Source organism: Indicator indicator, chromosome 7, assembly GCF_027791375.1.
Source record: "Indicator indicator isolate 239-I01 chromosome 7, UM_Iind_1.1, whole genome shotgun sequence".
Lineage (NCBI taxonomy): Eukaryota > Metazoa > Chordata > Aves > Piciformes > Indicatoridae > Indicator > Indicator indicator.
In genome coordinates this window covers 13,978,232-13,986,945 of record NC_072016.1, presented here as the reverse complement: position 1 = coordinate 13,986,945, position 8,714 = coordinate 13,978,232, and positions in this window count along the sequence as shown.

Here is an 8,714-nt window from a genome sequence, read left to right as displayed (position 1 = left end):
CCGGTCTTTTGATAATTTTATGACCTCTAATTCTTTTACTATAAGAAATGGTCAGCAGTCATCCCTTGCTCACCTCCTTCGTATCAATTCTATTTTATTGGCTATTAAGGTATCTCTTCTTATGCCTGAAAAGTTTTGAGTTTCTTCATTCTTGCACATTTGGGTTCCTTTTTGTATCCTTCCTGGTTTTGTGATACCCAGAATGAGAAAGGGAAGCCAGAACTGAATACAGTGTGGATGACACATCCGCAGCAAAGATTTATGAAGCAGCAGTGTGAGATTTACTGTTTTATTCTCTAGTCGTCTTCTCCTGCTTCTAAACATTCTATTGCTTTTCTGATTATTACTGAGCGTACAGATACTGTTTTCATACTAATGTGTACCATATCTCAAAGATACTTTTTCTGCATGGTTTTAGCCATTTTGGAGCAAAATTACTATTCCTTTTCCTGGAATTGTATTGAGTTTCATCTTCCAGTTTATTGCCCAGTTCTTCAAGACAATGAACATTGTCTACAGCTCTTTGCAGAAAATAGTGACTTGAAAAATTTATTGTCATCATCATCAAATTCTGGTGTGCTGCTATTTCACCCTTCCACTCCAAGAATACACTAAGCAGTGCAGACCATAACACAGTTTTGTGGAACTGCCGGGTAACTTCAAGAAAACCAACTTTTAAATTCCAGAATACTGTAAAATAAATTCATATAATCACGCATTCTATGCTTTCTTGAGAGTTTCTATCTGTTCATTCTGTATGGACTTCAGTCTTAATAGCTCTTTGGTTTATCTCATAAATCCTTTAAAATATGTGGGTCCCATATGCCACCACGTATTCATTTGACATCATGTGAGTTTCAAGTCAAAAGTTACATGTCAGACATAACTGTGCAGCCATATTATTCCATAGGAACTCCTGGCTCTGATCTTACTGACTTTGTTACCATTCATTTTGTTGTTCTAGAACCTTTTCTACTGATACTTGGAAACAATTTAAGACACTCTTTCATGCACATTTTATAAACAAGAGTTCTAATAGGGAAACCTCTGTAAGTCTGTTCATACAGATGCAAATAATTCAAATAACTAATTTTGGGTTTGTCCTGTGGTTTGGTCTTCTGAGTGCTTGTTTAATAGTTTGTCCATCTATTGGCTGTACAGATTTTCTGAAAGAGTTCTGTTTGGGATTTTGTAATTTATTTTTTTTAATTATGTGGTCTATATCATTCCCTATTTGTAGCAGACGAAATTCTGAATCACCTTGTTGCTTCTCATAACAGTAACTAAAACTTAATCTCATGCACTTGTCTATTTCAGTATTTAATATATTTTTTATATACTTTATAAAATGTAACTAATTGGTATTTCTTTTCTGGCTTGTCTGTAATGAGATTATAAACCATATTCTTACGTACTGCTTGGAAGCCTCAGCTACTACTTAGCATCACCAGAACAGCTCAAATGATGATTTGTTTTTCCAGAAGACAGCAAGTTATGAATGTGTTAATTAAAGGTATATTTTAAAAACGTCTGTCTTTGTGGTAGCAGAGGCTGGATATCCATGGGGGAAGAAAGTGGGAGAACTGGGGACTAAAGATACTTACATGGTAGAAAATTATGGTTAGGAGCCGACAGAACTTAGCTTTGGTAGGGAAAATGTCTAGGACAGTCTCTGAACTAAAAGTAGAAAAGAATCAAGCTCTCTGATATTTCTTCTTAGAATATCTCATTCACACGAGTTAGAAAAGATCTGTGACATCATAAAACCTGAGTCATGTACTCTTACTCCTAGATGGTTGTTTCAGATTCTGCCCATAACTGGTAAATTGGGAGTGTATTTTACAGACAAACCACACAGTATAAATGGAAGGTTCAAAGAAAATGCATCTATTTCATTCTGTTCAGTCATTGAAGGTGCTAACTTGACATTGTGTGTTCTTCATTTTCATTGAAGTGTTCTTACATAAAAGCTTTTGGGTGGGGCCTTTTGAGTTCATTCTTCAAATATGTTATTTTCATACTTATAAAAAGCTCAAAAAATGTACTTATCACTAAAATAATATGTTGGCTGGGCAGAGTTTATTTCTTTCACAAAGTACAGTGTACTTGAAACAATGCTAATATGAACGAATTCTTTCATTACTGTAAGGTAAGTTCTGTATTTCTCTAAGGTAAAACCAGTATGCTGTAAAAATAAGAAAAATGTCTTTTTTTTTTTGAGAAATTAGCTTCAGAGATGCTAGATTAATAGCTTTGATCAAGTATTTTGCAAGGTATGGTTGCCTATACATCACTGTCAGTGAGGTGAAATAAACATCTTAATTAAAGACTATTTTTTTACTATTAATAGCCTGATGTTGTTTCACTGGTTAAAACAGTAGGAAAGCATAATCATAAGGCTTTCTGAACTTCATGGCATATTATCATATAAACATAGCAATATTAATGCTGATACCTAATAGTATCATTATTAATATCTGAACATCAAGGATTTCTCATTATGGCTTTACATATACACTAATATTGCCATAGTGAAAGAAGACAGTGTTTCAGCTTTCTTTGTGGATTTCACAGTGCCCATCAGTTTTGGAGCAATCTAAACCATAATTGTTAAAACTGCAGGAGTAAAAGTTCAAATGAAAACAGCTACAGCACTGGTAGTAGCTGTAGAAAGAGCAACTAATTTCAATTCATGTTAGATTGAACAAAACCAGGGAGAGAACCAAGTCTCAAAGTTGTCAGAGTCAAAAAACTTTTGGAATTTGCCTCTTTTTCCTACATATACCAACAAATGTCAGTAATTTATAAATATGAAAAATCTACCTGAAATAATTTTTGAATTATCCAGTTTTTTTCACTGGATAATTCAAATATGGAACACACTCGCAGAAACACTATTTTATTGTTTCTACTCAGAAAGTAGCTTTTTCACATCTGTGACTGAATTAACTTATTTCAGGCAGATACATGAGCAATGTCACATTAAAAATAAGTGGCTTGCTTTCACTAATGAAGAGTTTCTCATCTTCATGTGGTCATCATGCTTGGTATTTGCCTTAGCATAGACTTCTTAAAATAGATTTTCATTTATTTGTTTATTTTCAGAGTACATCTGAGGAAATCCTTAAATGAGTTACAACTATTTTCTGACTTGCTAAATCTATGCTGTTTATCTCTCTTCTTTTCTGCAGTTGTAGTTACTTTTCAGATCCTCCAAAACACTGCACATGTGTGTGTATATATAATCTTCACTTCTGACTATCTATAAAAATGCAGTGAACTAGAAACTGTAAGAAGTTTAAGTTTTGCATGCAAACCCATGCATTTCTCTGCTTGCTTTTGGCACAGATTGTTTCGTTTGTTTGTAGTAGAACCATCAATGATATAATTCTACTCCTGAAGACATTCCTTGGAGCCAAAAGCCCCACCCTAAAATGGCTTCTATTAGTTTTCTTTTACAGTCTAGGACATAAAGGGAAATAAGTGATGTCAGTCTGAAGGAGGAATTAAAAATGTTTCTGTTAAATAGATCCTTATTGCATGACAAAGACTGCAACAAAGCCCTTTCTGGGATGCCCAGAGAAGTGGTGGTTATCACCATCCCTGAAAGTGTTCAAAAAAGGTCTGGACATGGTGCTTATGGACATGGTTTGGTGGTGGTCTTGGCAGTGCTGGTTAACAATTGGACTTGATGATCTTGGAGGTCTTTTTCAACCTTAATGATTCTATGATTCCTTGTTATCAAATGGAATCCAGATTAAAAAGTGTATTTTTAAAACTTTTTTGCAATTAGTATGATGTGAGAAGGTTTCTGGAGAAAAATTTAACTGAATTGCTCTGTTAAAATTGCTCTGTTAGTTGAAGCTTTTTCCTCTGGGAACCTAAGACTTTCTCCTCTTTGATTTTTGAATGCCATTTCCTTAAGTGGAGAGAGGCTTTCCTTCTCAATGACCTCTGTTCACAATTCTTTATTCGTGATGGATGTTTGGGCACAGTACACCTGAATTTCCTACTTCCTAAGCACCTTCATACTCTTCAATCATCTTATTTTCGGTGATTTTCCATGTGCATCAAGATTTTGCACAGATGCAAAAAAGCACACTACTTCTAACAGGCATAGTTTATCCCTTTTCTAAGCTGCAATGATATTACGCCTCTAACAGGGTAATTTGTAATGATTCTCATCTTTGATTCTTGTGTTGAGCATATGAAAACACCAACACTCATCTAACCCGTGTTTCAATGTTCTGAATACTTTCATTGCAGCCGTTTTCTACCACTACCTCCTGCCTGCACACACAACTCGGCAAAATCTTGTTTAGAGTAGACCACAAAGAACCTAGGGTTGGGCCTTTCTCTCCGTGTATTTTATGATGTGGCTTTAATGGCCATTGGACTGCACGCACCCGTGGGCAGAGGGAATCGCAAACCCACTGGAAAGCAACGACGGTCCGTGCGGCCAGGCGGTACCTATCGCCGCACCACATGGCCAAGGCGCACCGTCGCCGTCCGGCAGCAGGCCTTCCGCCAGGCCGCAGTAGCTCCGGGCAAGGGGTGCGAGCGGCCCGCCATTGTATTGCCTTCCTCTCCTGAGCCCCCACGCCCACATCCAAGGAGAAGCCGGAAGGTAGCAGGGAAGGCCATGCCGCCGCCTCGCCCACACTAAAGGCCGACCCCCAGGGGCAGCCTCGCGCCCCACCCCTCCCCACATCCAAGCACTCCCCCACCCTGGGCCTCATCGGCCTCCGTCCGTCTCTCCAGGTGAACGTGTATCCCTCCGCCAGGGCTGCTCCCAGCGCTAAGCTCGTAGCGCCGCAGTCCCCGGATGGAAACTCATGGCCGCCGACAGCGACTCGCCGAACTATGAAGATAGGAGAAGTAAGTCCGCGAGAGGCGCTGGGTGGGAAGGGGTTTTCCTGAGCCGCGAGAGCAGGCGGCCTGGCGCGGGCTGAAACGGAAAGGAGCAAGCAAGAGGTGCGAGCCGCGGAGGGGCAGGAAGCTGATCGTAATACGGTTGAGTCGTTAAATAGTCCGCGCCCCCCGCCCCTTCTGGCTGCGGGAAGTTCGCGAGGCGGCCGGGGCTGGCGGTGGAGCGGACGCGGAGCACAGGCAGCGCTAGGCCGCAGCGGGGAGAGGGCGAGAATGTCTCATGGTTGGCTCTCGTGCTACTTGTGGCGCAGTATTCCTCCGCCGGGCTACGCGGAGCCAGGCTAGGCGTCACTGGCAGCGCGGCGCCCTTCGGAGCCGTGTGGGCGCCCCGCGGCGGGCGACCCGGCGGAGAGGGGGCGGCACTGTCCACTGAGGCTGCCCGAGGAGCCGAATGGCTTCCAAGGAGGAGCTTGAGGAGGGGAGGTGTTCTACTCCCCCCTACCTCAATTTCAGGGAGCGCCCAACGCTATTGCCGCGGTGGGGTGGAGCTCGCGGCCCTGAGGCGGTGGCGGCCCCGGGAACTCTCCCGCTGGGTAGGCATCGCAGAGCACTTAGTGCTTGTCAATGCTGTTTCCTGCCTCCTCGTCTTTGGGACGGGGAATAGCCCGCACCCTGGCTTTGCTTCTGGGCAAGCCCCGGCAGCGCCCTGTGGCACGGCTGCTCATTAACAGCGTGGCCGGGATTGCGAGCCGGGGAGCGTCCCCTCCACATCGCAAGTGTGGGCTGAGAAAGTGGCGGTGTGCAGGTACGTTGGTGGCGGTCGTGTATCGCTGTAGCTCTGAACTACTGTTTTCCTGAATGGCATGTTTGCTGTGTGGCACGGCTGTCTGTGTTTGGTAGCTCGGAGAGTGATTTGGTAATTTATTTTATGCTTTACTTTTAAAAAGTACCGTTTTGCTGCGTCAGATTGTATCTGAATGCCAGAAGCTCTAGCAGTATGGGTTCTTAATCTAGTTCTGTAAGTTCTTGCATGTGTTCAGAACTTCGTAGAGATGAAGGCACCACTCTGAATCTGCAGACAACATGTAGGATGGGACCAAACACAGAAAACACCTTAGCATAGTTGTGTTTTTTTTTTTCTTTTAAAGTAAAATTTATATAAGTGTAAACGATTTTTACAGAAACTTTGAGAGCACTACCTGCCTGGAAAAGTTGTGGGTTTCCCCCCCCCCTCACCCCGCTTTACGTGGAAAAACTATAAAAGGTATCAAACAGAGGTGTCTTGTTCCTATCGGGCATTTTTGCCTAGATTAGAGTATATAGCTAAAACGTTTTTGCTCTGTGTACTTTTTAAAAACAAAATATTGATATGCAGGAGCATTCTGAGGAGAAGAAAGTTGAGGCTTGGAGCCTCAAGAGGTTACTTACAGTTGTTCTGTGTGTGGACATTTATTTATTTATTTATGAGGAGTTAACTGTGATGCATGCTTATGTATTTTCAGGGTTTACGTTTATTATATCTGCTTTAGAATTCACTTACTTGTTTTAAATATGGGGAGTGTCATATTCCACCTCCTTCCCATTCTTTTACAAAAATCATAATTGGGTTTTTGTTATAGAATTTATTACAATTTGCGTGTAAGAAAATCTAAGCATCTTTTGAGTTCAAGTCAAAATTTGATGGATTGAGGTACCATTTTTTTCTGCCTTGTTTTTGATCTGTGATGTGTTTATGCTTATGTCTGAGGTGTACTGACAAAGCTAAGACTTTGTTAGGAGGAGTTTGCTAGCAATGTTTTACTGTGCTTGTTAGTTTAGGGTTTGTATTGTATTTGGTGGTGTTCTTTGGGAGAGAACATGCTACGTATTTACATTTTTTTTTCCTGTTTTCTTTGTATTAAAAACACACATGATTTAAGACTGTGAAGGATTTGTGCTTTTCAGCTTATTCTTTCAGTTATGCTTGTATTTATGCCTTCTGAAATATCTTTGCTTTTGTTTCCAGACCCTTTTTCTGGTGTTCCTCCTGACTGTGGCCTTTTCTGAGTCTTACGTTTTTACCTCTTCTTTGTGTGTATAAAAATGTTGAAAAGACTGTTGAAGAATTGAAGTCGAGTCTTAATGTGTGAGTCTGACTACTTCTTTGGTAATGTACATTTAAATGCCCCTTAAAAATATTTTTTATCCTGTTTTTAGTAGTTGTTTTTTTCTTGTAAATATTTTTGTGTGTTTTGCTGCTAGTACTTGATGATAGTTGCATGCTACCCAATAATAACAGAGTTAAGTTGCAGTATGTGTGGTTAATTAGTTAAAGGAAACCTCAAATTAGGTTTTAATATACCTAAATGAGACTGTCAGGCATACATGTTTTATCCAGTTAGTGAAGTGTTGCCCGGCTGAGGACCACATTTGCCCCATGTTAAAAGCCTCAGGCTTGCTTTCTGCAGCTTACTTGATACAATTCTGATTTTTATAGTGTTAATTGGGTGCATATTCAGGATTCAGTATTTGACAATATAACATTTTAATCTGAATGATCTGCAGCCTACCATCAAACTGGTGTATTGCATCATGCAACCTGTAATCTTCATGTGCTATGTATTTAAAAAAAAGTTTGTATGGCAAACAAATCCAAGTAATTTTTAGTTATGTACTCTTTATGGGGAGTTCAGCTTGCTCCTGTTCCAATAGGGGATTTATCATTGACGTGAGAAAGCGTCATAATACGGCAATTTGTAGGTGAAAATTGAGTGTAATGTAGATAAGTTGTTCTGTTCTGAAGGTTCAAAGTACAATAATATTCCCATGTATTAATATTCTCCGTGAAAGACGGAAAGTATATAATTGAATTTAAAAAAAAACACATAGCCCTATACACAATCCTGTGCTTTAGTTGAAAAGACTCCCAAAGGGGGAGTGTTTGTATATGTGTCTATGGTTTGTGGGTTTTTTTGGTTTTTTTCCATGCCATATATATATAGATGAAGTATTACAGTCTCATAGCTGAAGGATGGGGTTAATTGGATTTATTTGATATGGGAGCCTGTATAAAATGTCCAAGTCTGTTTTGCTTATTATTTTCAAGCATTGTGCAGAAATACCGGTAACTTTTCCAAAGAAATGCAATGCAGCATATGCTTAACTTGCTACAGGATATATTAACACAGCCTTGAAAATTTTTATGTTTCCATTTTCTTTGTCAGATATTTACGTGTGTAATACTAGGTACTTCTTTTGTGTAGGACTATGGGAAAATACTTGCAAGGCATTAGTGGTGATGCTTATGATTGCCTGGAGCTCTAGGAGCAGCTCTTGTGCTTCATCACAATGAGGGACAGAATGTGATTGTGCTTTCTGTTTAAATGTGAATAAATGGAATGATCTAATGAGTTCCAAGTCTGTGTTGCTTCAGGGTGGGCAAGAGACGGTAGTGGCGAGAGAGATGCTAGTCAGATTTCAACCTGTTTTACTAACTTCTGCTAGTAAAGAAGGAAGTGATGCTATGATTTCTGCTATGGAAAAAGTTTCAAGTGAAAATACTAATGAAGAAGCAATTATTCATTTCTAGTTTCCCTTTCAAAATTCATCTTATCCTCACTGCTATTCCATTTCTGCTGATTTTATATTGACATGTGAGTGTGTTGTTTGAGCATAGACTTGAGCTGTAAATTGTTTATGCGCTCTTATGGAAACACTGATGTTAAGTCTTTAGTGAGACAAAGATGCTGACCATGCCTACTCCAGCCACTTAATCCACTGAAGGATACTGTTGACAGTCAGGCACTTGTTCTGAAAAGAATAACCTATACCCAGGAACATATGGTGAGAAGCTAGAGTAGAGTTTT